The sequence below is a fragment of the Macaca fascicularis genome, chromosome 2 (genome assembly GCF_037993035.2).
Source record: "Macaca fascicularis isolate 582-1 chromosome 2, T2T-MFA8v1.1".
Taxonomy (NCBI): domain Eukaryota; kingdom Metazoa; phylum Chordata; class Mammalia; order Primates; family Cercopithecidae; genus Macaca; species Macaca fascicularis.
Window position 1 is genome coordinate 182885825 of NC_088376.1, and position 16082 is coordinate 182901906.

Sequence of the window (16082 nt, forward strand, 5' to 3'; positions counted from 1 at the left end):
TCTTTGTGTGCTTTGGTTTCCTAAAATATAAAGTGAAGTTGTTGAGAGGATTAAATGAGATAGGGAGAAACACTCAGAATAGTGTATTGCCCGTGGTAGACATCATTATCACTCATTGGAAGCTATCTTCCACTGCCATCCTGCCACTGTAAATTACTATAGCATGGGGATTAAAATTATAAGCTCCCTAGAATCAGGATGCCTAGACTGGAACCTTACCTCTGTCATTTATGAGCTGTGTGAGCTTGGAAAAATTAGTTGCTTTTTTTGTGCCTTAGTTCCTCATCTATAAAACTATATAATAGTACCTACTTCACAGGGTTGTTACATGGAGTCCTGATATAATGAATGTAAGTTGCTTAACACACAGTCTGGCACACAAGTAAATTCTCACAAAATGGTCATCATAACCATTACGTCACTTGATTACCCTGGGGCATTTGGTACTGATGTTAACTCTCAACTTTTTGACACTGTCCTCCTTTGTCTTCTGGAACACTGTGATTTGGTTCCCAACCCATCACTTCATGTACTTTCTTCTTTCACCTACCCCTTAAAATGCTGTCATCCTCCAGGATGTCCTCTACTATCCTATTCTTTGGTGACCAACCATACACTTTCTTGATGGTCCTTCTTCTAAGCTAGGAGATGGCAATTTTTTAAGTTCAAGAACCAGATAAATATTTTAAGCTTGTGGGCCATATGATCTCTATCACAACTACACATTGTATAACATGTAAGCCATTGAGAATATGTAAAGGAGTATGCATAGCTATATTACAACAAAACAAGCCATACAAAAACAGGCAGCTGGCCCACATGCCATAGTCTGCTGGTTCCTACTCTAGGTGGTTGTTTCAGCTCAGGTATTCGAAAACTCATCACATTGCATCTGTCCTCCCTACTGGGCTGTGGGCTACCTTAGGGCAATGTGTACTTTCATCCTAGGATGTTCTGGAGGCAGCATAGAATCCAGCAGATATATACAATCAACTTCTGCTAAAATACTCAATGACATGGCCACATAATATGAGTGTTTACAGCTTAAAAGTCTGTTGTGCTACAGGGAAGAAATGAGCCCTTCAGTAGCTACCAAAACAAACTTTTAGAGAAGACCTCATGGCCTGCGTAGTGCACTGAAACATCCAGTAGAATTAATTTTTCTTTCCCAAATGTGAGCGGGAAATTCAGGTCCAGGAAACTCACAATTTCAAGGACCAAGTAATATTGCAGACATCAAAATAGAGCTGTTCAGGGTTATCTATAAAACAGGACACACTTTATAGGAATGGAACAGCTGTTTCCCCATTTCTGTTTTAAAAGGGGAAATAGGCTATAGGGCTCTAGGGTATATGCTAAGCATATGGAGAAAATTTATTTGCTTAAAGAAAATGTGACATGGAGTTGGCAAAGGGCTCGGTTTGTAAGAGATAATATCCTGGTGGGTGAAATTAAGAGGATAAGAAGAATATATACCAAGTCATTTCAGCATTGTGATTAATGAAAAAGGAAACAGTAATAAACACTGAAAGGAAGAAAAGAAAAGTAAAGTTGAAGCTGAAAAGAACTGAATATGCTCTAGGGAAGACACTATAAGAACCAAGTATCACTTATAGTAATAATGACTTTAGTAAAACAAATTTTAGATAAAGATGACACTGGTTTAGGGAAAAATAAGAAAACCAAAACCTCAGTCAAAAGTAACAGTGTGAGTATTCAGTTTCTCTAAATACAGTGTAAAGGATCTTTATAGAGCTAGGGGTAGCTGAAAAATATGTTAAAGACTCTGGGGGAGAATTTTAGGCTTCTGGAACATAGCTAGAAACAGGTAATAGACAAAGAAGCATGTTTAAATTTTTCCTTTTTAATTTTCAAGCCCAAACTTAATCAGCAGTAATATTTTTAGTATAAATATTTGCTGAACTCCTTTTACGGAGAGATTACTATTTTGTGTCACTTAACATATCCTCTCAAGTAGCAATTACCAGAGAGTACTCTTTAAAATTTCTTAAAATCATAAAATCATTATTGCTGTGAAAAAAGAACCTAAATTTTTCTTTAAAAGAGCAAAGGTAATGTTGGTTTCCTTCAACCTTCTTCTTCCCCTTCCCTACTAGAAATTATGAAAGGACTCATTATGTGGTCACATGGACATTCATTCATTTATCCCTCAAAAATCTAATGAGCACCTACTATGTACTAGGCACTGTGCTAAGCCCTGAGGAGGAAAGATGAAGAAGATGTGGTTCTTACTCTGAGAAGCTGACAATATAGGGGGAAAGACAGACACATGTCTAAGCAATTAAAATGCAATGTGATACTACAGTGATGGAGAACAGGTGTGAGGTAGGGGCTAGGGGTGGTAGGGGGTACTATAAAGGGAAGCACCAGGGAGTTATTTCATGGGACTGTCTGCATACTGATTGTGGTGGCACCCACACAAATCTGTACATGTATTAAAATTCATAGTTGTATGCCAAAAGAAAAAAAGGCCAATTTTACTCTATGATACTTAAAAGTTAAAATAAAAAAATTCTGATAGATGCCTATCAACAAGAGAGAATGGATAAACAATGGCATATTCATACAGTAGACACTACTGAGTAATAAAAGGATTAGATTGCTGACAAATGCAACAACATGGATTAATCTCAAAAGCATTACTGGGTGAAAGGAGCACATAGGATGAAGTACATTCTGTATGATTTCATTTATAGGAACTTCTAGAGTAGGCAACATTAACATATGCTGATAGAAATCAGATCAGTTGTTGCTTCTGTGTGTATGAGTAGCGGGGTGGGGTGGGGTTGATTGGGAAGGGATCTTAGGGAACTTTTAGGTGTGATGAAAGTGTTCTAGGTCTGGGTCAAAACTGATTGAACAGTACACTTAAGATGTGAGTACCTCAATAAATGTAAATTCTAACTAAATTAAAAATATGCATTTAGCTATTGGCTTGTCTTTCACAGCATAACATTTCTAATGGTGTTTAAAATTGCAAAAAACATTAACAATCTCTCTACCATATGTTATCAGTTTATTTTTAGGATCAATTTGATTTTTTTGGTGTCTTAATGAAGTAAATATAATATCTAATAATAAATCTTATGACAAAGATAATTAATAATTAAAATGTGCAGAGAAGGATAGAACTCTACATTCTGCTGGGGTGAGGATCTGTTGCTGTATTTTAGGAAAGGCAAGAAAGAGGCAAGTCTCAAGAGGATGTTGAAGGGTAGAACTTCAGTGCACAGACCAGGAAAAGAACATTCCAGAACAACATGTGCAAAGTCACAGATGTGAGAAGGGCTGGCATTGTGCTATGCACTTTGCCTGGACAGTTTAATCCTCATTATTATCTCCATGTTTCATAGCCCAGGCTTGACAAGGCACGGGGCCTGGTCCAGGTTCCTCGGCTGTCATGCAGGCAGAGCAAGCATTCTCACACAGATAGTGCAGACTCTCATTCTTGTCTTCCTTCATGTGCTATCTCCTGTCATGCTGGGGTGTCTGGCTTTAATCATGGCACTGATGGGACCTAAGAGAGGCTTCTACCTGATCAGAATCTACTTTAAGAAGATAGCTAGACTGACAATAATGGATTATTTGGCTGTACTTACCAGTCTTTCTTCCTGCTTCCCTTCACCTGAAAGCAGAACTATTTCTAACAAGATCACTAGTAACAGCAGCTGAACAGTGATCACCAAGGTCTGTCTCTACGCCCTCCATTCCACAGACTCCTTTGTCAAGAGGTTCTAATTGTGGGATTAGGTAAGCAGTGAGATGATGGCCCTTTAAGTTTCTAAGTGGGAGATGGGATGCTCTTGGGGTCCCCAAATCCCAGTGGGAACTATATATGGGGTGGAAGGTCCCTGACTGGGGAATTTTGTGCAGATGTCCTCTGAGGTAAACAGGATTTGCTGGCTAGCTATTTTGCAGCTAGATAATTAGATTTCCTAGCCCTGGAACAGCTAAGGTACAGAACTCTGTCAGGCTCAGAGGTTTTAGAGCCATCCTGGGAGAGACGACATTGTCTCTACGTGCTGTAAGGATTTTGGTTCTTGGCTGGACCCATGGAAAGCTCTCAGAAGAGCGTGGGCCCTGCTCTCTAGGGAAGTGCTTTCCACTGGACAGAGATGAATGAGGATTAGGCCAAGGGTTTGGCAATGGAGAATTGCCTCAATTGAAAATGGCTTTAAAATAATCACAACAAAGCTACACAGAGCTCTATTATAAAGTGTGTTCATGTTCATTATTTAAAAATGACTGTGAGTCCCACAAATATGCTGGATGTCAGCAATTTACAGATTTGAAACTGAGACTTAGGAAGGTTAAGTGACTGAGACATGCATAGCTGCCTGCCTGTCTGCTTTCCTTCCTTAGTTCTCTCTCTGCCCAACTTTCTTCTTTCATGTTTTCAATATCTAGCTCTTAGTTAACTATACATCATTTTATTCTAGAAAAAAATTTAAGGCAGCTTACAAGGTTACAAAAAAAAAAAAAAAAAAAAGAAGACTGTATAAATTAAAAGTGGGAGTGAATATGAAAGAAAAATAAGAATTGGACCTGAAATGAATCCAAGACTTCTGATAAAGATATAATGGCCTAGACATTTGCTACTGATGGGGCACAAATTTGATTCTACATTTGTAGGAACCCATGTGAAAAAGGAAACCTGGTCACTATTCATAGTATGCATAAGCTAAAATGACAATGACAAAACAATCAGTTACTCAAGAGAAGTACAACTATTTTAGGTTCATAATAATTACAACTTGGCATAATGCACACTAGCTTCCTTTGATTATTAAACAAAACTAGGTCTTCAAAGGTGATTTTGGTTTTCAACTGTCTTTTCAGTATACAAGATAATTCACTGTGAATTTTAAAAAAACATGAAAAGCATACCATCTCTCTGAACTCATGTAGCAAATTCCATTACGGAAGTCAAAGCAGGTGAGACCCCAGTGAGCCCACTAGTTGTAGGAACTGTTCTTGGACTCAGGGATGTGGGTAGAGTGACAATTTCCACATGTACTACAGGGGAAGAGATAAAGCCACTCACTGTGGCACAGGAATACACAGCTCATCATTCAGATGTTATATCTTATTTTGTAAATTTTTTTAACTTGGTGGCAAATATTAACATGATCCATTATACCACAAGTTCCTTATAATGGCTGTTGTTAATATAGAAAAGCATTATTCCAGAGCACCATTTTCTCTGTTGTACATCTTGCTGCATTCATGCCCTAGGGCTAGAGTTTATTTACACTGGCTAGTTTATACCTTCCTCACTCAACCCTCCAGTTTTCCTTACTTTTATGCCAAAAAAAGGACACAGAGTTTTCCTTTTTGTAATTTACATATGTAGAAAATATGTCCAAGTCAGGATGTCCCTTTCATCCACAGAAGAGTCTGGGGCCACCTGACTCATCAACATGACGAATCCAGAAATAGAAAATGCAATCTAGCTAAAAGAGAGAGACAAGTGGAAACTTTTAAGCCAGCACACAGCTAAGGTGTTATGTCATATGAAATTAATTCTCTGAGGTCAGCGATTAGAGTTAGGTTACAGCCCAAACATAATTCTGCCTGCTGATTACTTGACCTACTACAACATTTATTTCACTGAGAGATGCTCAGCTATGACTTCCAAGGGTGGGCTTGGGAAAGATGGAAGGAAGCAGACAGCCAGAGAAACAGCAACTCCTTCCTTTTGCAAACAGATGTGTCTCCCAGGCCCCTAACTAAAATGATTATTTCCTGCTTTTCTGAGTGAGGGATCAGATGTGTCCCCCTCTTCCCTTTCCAACAAAACGAAGCACCTGAGATCACAGACTCTTCAGTGAAGTGCAAAAGATGACTGAAGAAATTGAGTTACGTTCTGTCATGAGAAGCACTAGAGTAACATGATAATAAAACCACCTTCCCTATGGGAAAGAGGAGGAAGCCAGGGAATAAATGGTGTGGCTAGAATGATGCATTTATATATTTCTTTCACTTCCAAAGACTGACCTCTCCCAGTAAAGAGATTTGGAGCGGCACTAAGAAGAAATGGCAATTGCCGAATGGAGATATTGGAATAACGCAAGTTCTGTGAACAGGGGCAGCTCTAAAATACACAGAATAAACAGCCCTTCCTTAAAGGGCAGCATCAAGCAGTGCCTGAGGGGTTGTGCAGGAGTGGCTGGTGGGGATGAGGTACAGAGTGAAAACAGGGGGATCTGAGAGTTAGCACCTGACATGTGAACACATATACATCTAATCAATTTACAAACCATTGACATCAATAATAAAAAGAGCAGCAGCAGCAGCTGCTGCTGCTACTAGACAGCACACAGTGCCAGGTCCTGTCCCTAGACCCTTGTGTCTACTACCTCGCTGAGGAGTGCTGTCCCCTTTCTTCTCACATGGGTCCATGTGGCCTTTTGCCATTTGGGGATGTGTTTCCTCTTCTAGGATGTCCTTGATGTTCAAGCAAGGCTATTGGTGCTGGGTGGTGAGGACTGTGAGGACAGGGAGGGAACCAGGACCTACCCTGTGACTGGTTTGCTGCAGGCTCCTAATCACATGAGGCTGCTAAGAAGGTCAGGGTCACCAGCTGTGACCTTGGGGCCAGTGGAAAGGCCTGTACTCCCCAGCCTCTTGCTTTCTCTCATCATTCTCATTTCTGCCCCTAAATCTACTCACTGTGAAAGAAAAGAAGGGAAAGACTGATGCCTGTAGCTGAAGTGTGCAGTTAAATGGTCAGAAACTAGACTTCTCACATGTAATTGAATCATCATAGTGCTGGTGACAGAGTTAAGACAGTTGAAGAAATGGTTGCTAGTCCAACTTCCAATTTTCAAGTTATTGTTGGGGTTGAAATATCTCTCACCTCAGAATTTTTATTTTGGAAACTCTCCAAAGCACACTTTTAGCCACATTCGAGTAACTGAAACAGGAAAAAAAAAAGCAGTATTTTCAGCCACATCAAACTCTAACCAGATGCTCTTAGAAAACTTTTTGTATGTACACAGCACCTTTTATTCTAGCGGAGAGTCATGTTGTTCAGTTCTGAACTGTATCCGCCATAGACTGAAAATACTAATACTTCAAGAGCCATGGTAACCACCTGACAAATACATCCTCTCCACATAGGAGGTAAAGAGGAGCCCAGTGCTATCTCTAATTCTCCCTCTCTACCCAGACCACTGGAAATCCAAGTGAAATTAATGTAATGAATATTTACTGAATACCTTCTTTGTACCAGGAACAAAGGTGAAGAACACTGGGAAGTTGGCAGAAATTTAACCAGCCTGCAAAGTGGAAATGATAGCAGGTTTAGGACATCCGTACAAAGTGTTAGGGCCAGGACCCACCTTACTGGCCCATCTGAAAGACAGCATTTCTGACACTTTTTCTTCTGTTAACCATCAGGCAGAAAGAAGTACTTTTGGCCTTTAGAGGAAGAGCCGTGTGAAGGAAAATTAATGATAGGCTGCCTACAGTCCATGAATTCCCAGGTCACTATCCTTGGGACCACCCAGAGCACAGCCTGGGAGTAGCCTGTTCAGGCAGTACTTAGACCCCCAGCAACCACTTGGACCCTTCCATTCTCCACATGAGGGCCAAAAAGATCTTTCCCAAAGGTAAATAGGATCATGTAACCATCCAGGTTAAAACTCCACAGCAGTTTGCTTTTTATACTTAAAATAACATCCATACTCCCTAGTACCACCCCCAGGGCTCCCCCAACCGGGACCCTACTTCCTCCTTCAATCCCACTGCCTCCTCTTTGGCCCACAATACCCCAACCATGCTGACCTCCTGGAGTGCTAGAACATGCAAACTCCTTTCTTGCCCCAGAGCCTTCACGCTTATTGTTCTCAGACCTGAATGCTTCCTCCTCTAGCTCCTTCACATCACTCCCATCTCAGGTTAAATGGCGCCTCTTCAGGGAGAGGTCTCCTCTGACATCTGAGGTTCGCTCCCTCCCCCAATTCTCTGCCACGATTTTCTCTTCCTTTCTGTTGCAGCACTATCACAAGATGTACTTATTATCTGATTTGTTACCTTGTTTTTATTTGATCCTTCCCATAGACTTTACATTCCAAGATAGGACGGACCAATAACATCTGCTTTTTAAATATCATCTCCCCAGTATTCAAGATATGCCTGGACATAGTGGACATGTAATAAATAATTGTTGAATAGATGAATGAAATGAATATAATTGCAAATAATAAATGTTTTATAAAGAAGGGCATCTTTATATTTTATGTTTTTACTACCATAAATACTATTGTACTACCATAAATCCGGATTACTATTAGAGGTTTTTCATGTATTCATTTTAACCAGGACCACCCTGACTGGACTTGAGAAGCTGAGAGAATGGAGAGCTGATGTATAGCTGCAATTAGAACGTTTCAAAACGATTGCTTTAAAACACTAGGTTTGGCACACAATGCATTTTGAATAAGGGGGAGAGGGGTTAGTCCTTCTAATTTAAAGCTATTTGTGGTTGAGAGCAGAGTTCCTATTATGTACGTGGCATGATGTTCCTTAACTCAAGAAAAATTACAAAGAAACTTAACATGAAGCACCAGCACACTAAGAATGAATAGCACAGTATATTCCTGGGGAGCTATTGTGAAGCTGGCCTAAGGGGGAATACCCTTGTCACTTTGCCATTTGGCTCTGGCCTAGGCTGCCAAATCATGGAGTTGTTGGAAACTAAGAAGTACCCTGGGTGCCAGTCTTGTGTTTCCAACTATGCCCAGTGGCTAAAATGGAAGATCTTGAGTCTTCACACTGTGTCCTGTGTGGTTCTTCAGCCAGCAAAACCAAATCTTGTAGGTTACCAGAAGCCCACCCACACGAGAAAGGGAGGTCTAGAATTGTCTTGCTGCCTAGGGAAGATCTCTAGAAGCCCTGCAGTGGGTCCTGGGTACTTGTACACAGCATGAACAGCAGTCTTTCTCCAGTCACCTCCTGATTTGCTCAAGGGATAGGCCCAAACTTTTCCTTGGTTTCCTCCATGCATTTAATTTCTCTGTTAGGAATATAGCTCCGCTCAGCACCTAGTTTATTTGCATGGGGTTCTGCTTCCTTGCATAATTCTTATCTTTCCATATCTCTTGCTATCTGCTGCTTGGGATCAGGTCCCAACCCAGGTAGCACACCTGGAATGGTGCTGCAGCCACCTGCCGAGATTCTCCTTGCAGTGTTGAAATATCTCACTTGTAACATATGCTACTGGTTCTGCTTCTGAGAGCAGCCTCACCTATTTCTAGCCCCTCCGGGAGGCCAGCCTCTGAGGTCCCAGCATCCTTCATCAACAAACATGCATTGAGGTGACACCAGGGGCCCCCTCAGAGCACCAGGATAAGTTTGCTTGAGGTGGGAGTGTAAATTAGTTCAACCATTGTGGAAGACAGTGTGGTGATTCCTCAAGGATCTAGAACTAGAAATACCATTTGACCCATCTATCCCATTACTGGACATATACCCAAAAGATTGTAAATCATTCTATGATAAAGATACATGCACACGTATGTTTAATGCGGCACTATTCACAATAGCATCACGTGTACACATATGTTTATTGTGGCACTATTCACAATAGCAAAGACTTGGAACCAACCCAAATGTCCATCAATGACAGACTGGATTAAGAAAATGTGGCACATATACACAATAGAATACTATGCAGCCATAAAAAAGGATGAGTTCATGTCCTTTGCAGGGACATGGATGAAGCTGGAACAAACTATCACAAGATCAGAAAACCAAACACCACATGTTCTTACTCATAAGTGGGAGTTGAACAATGAGAACACACGGACACAGGGAGGGGAACATCACACATGGGGGCCTGTTGGGGGTGGGGGGCTAGGGGAGGGATAACATTAGGAGAAATACCTAATGTAGGTGATGGGTTGATGGGTGCATCTAACCACCATGACACGTGTATACCTATGTAACAAAACAGAACGTTCTGCACATGTAGCCCAGAACTTAAAGTATTAAAAGAAAAAAAAAAAAGTTTGCTTGAATTCAGGGATCACTTTGGGGAAGCTGTGACTGAAGTGGTTTATCTAAGGCTTTATATCAAATACAGGGCACGCAGGAGTATCAAAGTTAAAGCTGAGCCACACAATTTTCATGAGTACAAAGCTGGATGCCATAGCCCTGTCCTTGAGGCACAGGGGCAGCTGCCAGGGCTGAAGCCATCCTGCGCTTTCCTGCCAGGGTGCCTGGGTTGACTCTGTGTCCTCTGCCTAGGATGCCCTCCTTCTTACTCTTTTCCTGCCAGAAACCTACTGCTCCTTGCCCAAGGTGTCCAGTTCAAACAGGTGCATCCCCACCCCTACCCCGTGAGGCCTCCCTGACCTCCACCTCAGGAAGACTCAGAAAACAGGCTACTCAGCCCTACGTTAGAACACCCAGCCTATTAAAATGAGAATTTCATACTGCCTCTCCTATTAGACTATGAGTTCCTGAGTGACAGAGACGGGACAACATTTTATTTTGTCTTTAAAGGACCAAGGCCTAGCACAGTGCTAGGTGCCACACCTAGCATGGTTGGTGTAATACCTCTTTATAAGATGTACAATTAATACAGAAAACAGGATTAGAATGAAATAACATTTTTAGACAGAAGGAGGCTGAGAGGGGGAAAAAGACTTCAAACTCGTGTATTTTCCTGTTCAAAAGGAGCAGTCTTTGGACATTGGTCCAATTTGAGATGTTGCTAGAATTATCCCTTCCCTCTCTTTTTCTCTACATTTCAGAGAACCAGTGTCTATTTGGAAAAGTAATATGGGCACACAAGGAAGAAAGCGATGCAGTGATATATATCAACAAGGCTACTGAACGATGATAGCTATGCCAAAGAAAAGCATTACATAATGACATCAAAATAGGACACTCGAGGAATGTCTTAGAGCTAAAACAGCTGTCACCTGGTATTTTGGCATTATTGAGGAACATGAAGAGATAGTCCCTGGAAACTGGAGAGTACAGATTATTTGCAACAACAATTTTCAGAGGTCAAGAACATGTTTTCCTCATTTTTTAAAAAAAGTTAACCTCTTATTATCATTTTCACTGGAGAAAACTATGATGCTCTAAAATGTCTAATACCTAAACACTGCCTAAAGGTAGGCATCAAAGGAAGAGAGAAGCTCCCCTCATTATACCAGTTCCTAAATAAACCTGTAAACTTGGAGATATTTCTCTATTTTTTAGATTATCCAGACCTTTCACTTTTACATATAAATAATCCCACTCTTAAGGAACATTAAGAACAGGATAATACGTGAAATTCTAACTGTCAATTTTGCTGTTAGTAAAATGTCTGTTAGGACAAAAGTTTACAACCCTGGAATTGAAAAATGACTAATTGGTTTAATATGTGTAATTTTCTTATTTTTTTACCTTCTAGCTCAGTGAGATGCTGTTCTGAAGTTGCTTTCCTCTAGGGCTGCTACTGTCATCTTTTGTTCACTTGGCTAAAGAGGTCAGATGCTTCATCCATTCAAAGATGCATCAATTCTATGATGTGTTGTGTATTGACTATGTGCCAGAGGCTGCAACTGCAAAGGTGGAAGGTGCACTCTGCACTCCAAGAACTTCCCATTAGTGGGGGAGAGACAAGTATGCTTGGCAATTGCAGTAACATGGGATTGAGGGTAAAGTGTGGTTAAACTCTGAGTGCCTTGGGAGCACTATGGAGAATTACATGATCCACCCAGCATACAGAGGGGATAGTGGGAAGGATGGGATTTGGGATGTGAATCAAGAAAAAGTAGGCATGCCTGGGGGGAACTGATGTCCTGTGATCTAGCTCTGCTACAAGAATTCACTTTTCCTTTATAATTCATAGAAACAAAATAAATAGACAAATTAATTTATACCTCATATTTTCTAGAATTAGCAATATATATCTGTCAACACTTTGCAGGTATGTGCAGTAATAATTGTTTGTAAAATCTAGCAAAAAGCACAGTATTAGGCTTTCCTGAATCATTTTAAAGTCATTAATTCACAGACTCACATAATGTTAGTACTAAAATAGAACCAAGACATCTTTTTCAGTGCAATACCTTCACAGAGGAGGAAACTGAAGCTCAGAGAGTCAACAAAAAACAAAACAAAACAAAGCAAAGCAAGCAAACAAACAAACAACAACAACACAATCACCAAAAGATTAGAAATATTTTTCTTGATATTTCCCTTCTTTGCTTGGTTGCTTGGTCACCTTTGAGCGGGTGGGACTAAGACATCTTTAGAGAATGTGTTCTGCTTATGGACTCACAATTCTTTCAGTTATCTATAGGACGATACCTACAAGTCAGTCCAGTACAGTCCCTCATTTCCTCCCCATACAGATACCGATTTTGGGTAGATGCTGTGACAGAAAGGCCACAGGAAGGGGAAAGAGCATCTGTCCTAGGGTCAACTTTTGAAAGTTAACTGATGAACTAATATCAATCCATAGACCCAAGGAAGCTTAAACAGATGGAATTTTAAGATAATTGTATTTTAGGATCTACATAGGCTGAGACAATTATGTTAGTGCTTGAACAGAGGCTGCATGGATACTCTGCAACTGGAAAATGAACTATTAAAACAACAAATGGCTAGTGTTTCATAAAGTTCATTTCAAAAGTCTATGTCACTAATACAACTGTAAGTGAAAAGCTGTCCTGTAACTCTTTCAAAGCTGACTGATCAGAGGTGAAAAGTCTAATTTAGGATCATTTAATATCTCAAAGGCTCTTAAATATGCCATGTGAAAAGGGAAGAGTTTAAGAAATAACTAATTTTTCTATATTAATAATACAATACTATAGCAATGCTATCTAATAGAGATATAAGCCGTGTATGTTAGGTTAAATTTTCTAGAAATGGTAAAACCAATTTTTAAAAATCATAGTAAATATACAGAACATATTACCATTTTAACCCTTTTCATGTGTGCAATTCAGTGAAATAAAGTACAACTACACTGGTATGCAACCATCACTACTATCTATTTCCAGAACTTTCCCATCATCCCCAAATGAAATTCTATACCCATTAAACAATTCTCCCCATCATTCCTTCCCACCAGCTGTTGATAACCCTATTCTACTTTCTATTTCTATGAATTCGACAATCTGGGTACTTTATATAAGTGGAATCATAACAGTATGTGTCCTTTTGTGCCTAATTTATTTCACTTAACATGTCTTCATGGTTCATCCATATTGTAGGATGTATCAGAATTTCAATCTTCTTTAAGCCTGGCTAATACTCCATTGTGTATATATATATATACTGCAGTTTATCTATCCATTGATGGGCATTTGGGTTGTTTCCACCTTTTGGCTATTGTGAAGGTAGAAAAAAAAATGGTGTATCTGTTTTATCCAATATATCCAAAGTATTATCATTTCAACCTGTAATCAATATACAAATTATTACTGAGATATTTTACATTAGTTGTTTTCTAATGTCTTTGAGATCTGCTGTGTATTTCATAATTACAGCATATATCCATTTGAATTAGCCACACTTTAGGCTCTTAATAACCATATGTGGTTAGTAGTTAATGTACTGGATAGCACAGTTCTATAGGAGAGTTTGCATTCAAGATTTTATAAATCATGATTCCTTCTGGATGCCACCATGATGAATAATTTCACCTTATTTTTTTCTCACATAGCCCTAGTGTTTAGAGTTGGGCCTTGGAAGTCAGACTAAACTGAATGCAGATCCCAGTCTCTTACTAATTAGCTCAGTGATGTTGGAAGGATTACTTAATCTTTCAAAACCTCAGTTCTGTTTTTTGTAAAGTTGGAAAAAAAGACTATTTCTCCCATAGGGTTCTGTCTGAATTAAAATCAAATAACATAAATAAAGTGCTTAATGTACTTAATGTAGTGTTGCCAAAGTGTGACATAATAAATAGCAACTATAATAAAAATAATCCACTAGATTATAGGTTCACATGGGCAAGGGCTATGTCTATCTTTCAGTGTGCCTGACACATGGCAATTATTTATTTATGTGAATAAATAATTGAACTCTTCCCTCAGTCTTTATATTAAACTTTCGTTTCCATGACATCTTTACACCTTCACAGAGATTGCATGATGATTTCTAATACCTACCTTGCCATGAAGACAGATAATTTATGGTATAGAAAGAACATGAAACTCTTACTCTCATCATTTCCTTTTCTTTTTTATTCAAAAAATTTTGACTACTTCCTTTCCTTTTCCTTGAGAAATCAGGGATGATAGGGCCAAAAAGACTAAGGGCCAAAGGGGCCCTTACCCACAGGGGCAATAAGCAAATATATAAGTAGTCTGAGGATAACAGGTAACAGAAACCACCTTATTCTCACTGTTGGGGAAGGGAGTTACAAATATGGAAAGGGTTAAAAGCTAGATTGCCTCTATGGTGTTAGATTGGAAATAGAGCAATCAGTGTGATCTCATAGTCTTTAATATAAATAGAGCAATAGATATAGGCGTGTGTGTGTGTGTGTGTGTGCATGTGTGTGTATGTGTGTGTGTTTCCTAGCCTATTACCTGAAAGGGCCTGGAAGCAATGAGCTCACACAATCCCCAGATCTTGGTTTCTAAATACCATTTTCCATAATGGATGGAGGTCTTCTTGAAGATATGGCTAATTCCAGAGTTGGGCAGAGAAAGTACAACATGCTTATGGAACATTTTATTACCAGAAGGTAAGAAAGTACTCAGGAAAACATGAGGGCCACATCTGACATCATTTGAGCATTAAAATAAATAATGATATTAGTGAGTTATAACTCATTCAATAAAACAGCAATTTATGAGCTCATGTTGATAGAAACAAAAAAATAAGCGGGGAGAAGGGAATGCTCTTCTTCACACTAAGAATGTTTACCTAGTCTCCAAGTATCTTCCCACAAAATATTTATTAACTGCAAAAGGAAAAACTATAATTTTACAGTGACTAAATGTAACAGATATCACCTTAAGCAAGTGGGTTTGGTTACAAGACTAACTCCATTTATGTGACTCCTGATATGATTAAGAAGAATACAGCATTGTTTCTGTAGTATTCCTGCCACAAAAATACACAATTTCAATCTTACAATGAGGAAACATCACACAAATCTAAACTGAGAAACATTCTACAAAATGTACTCTTCAAAAATATGAAGGTCACACACAAAAAAAGGAAAACTACAGAACTGTTCAAGATTGAAGGAAAGCAGAGACAAGACAACTAAATGCAACACATAATCGTGGGCCAAAAGAAAAAAACATTTTTTTTCTATAAAGGATATTATTGAGACATTTGGTGAAAAGCTGAATGGGATCTATGGATTAGAAAGTAAAGTTGATTTACTGAATGTAATTGTTATACTGTGGTTATGGAGAAGAGTATACTTATATTTTTAAGATCATCACACTAAAGTATATAAATTAATTCAGAAAAATATATACACACACCAAAATAAACTCACAGGGGTAGAAAGGAGGATGAGAGAGAGAGAGGGAGAGAGAGAAACAGAGAGAGAGAGAGAGAGAGAGAGAGACAGAGAGACACAGAGAGAGAGAGAGAGAGACAGAAAGACAGAGAGACAGAGAGAGAGAATGCAACCAGTGTAAAATGTTAAACATTGGAGAACCTGAGTGAAGAGCATATGGAAATTCTTTGTTATTCTTGTATCTTTTCTATAAGTCTGAAATTATTTTGATGTTAAAAATTAAAAATAAAGAGCATGGGCTTTGGAGTAACTCAGATTCCATTTTGAATTCTCAGTCTTCTATCTATCATCTGTGAGACCCTAGGAAGTTATGAAATTATTCTGATCTTTGGTTTTCTCATTTGATCACCAGGAGTAGGACTAATTTAAAGGGATGCTGTGAGGATTCAATTAGATAATGCATGACTTGAGCACTGGGCAGGTGGTAGGCATGTCTGGTAGATAATCTGATACATAAGGGATGCCAAAATAGACATTTGTTGAATAAATGAACAAACTCCTCCCTTCTCTCCAACCCCTCAATCTGAACAAGTGATGCTACTTAAAGAAGAAAATTAGATGC

General features: G+C 39.1%; 1 protein-coding gene across 9 annotated transcripts in view; it reads right to left on the reverse strand.

Moving 5' to 3' along the window:
* Positions 1 to 16082, reverse strand: part of CMSS1 (cms1 ribosomal small subunit homolog) — a 371982-nt gene that overhangs the window by 47877 nt on the left and 308023 nt on the right. The window lies entirely within an intron of this gene.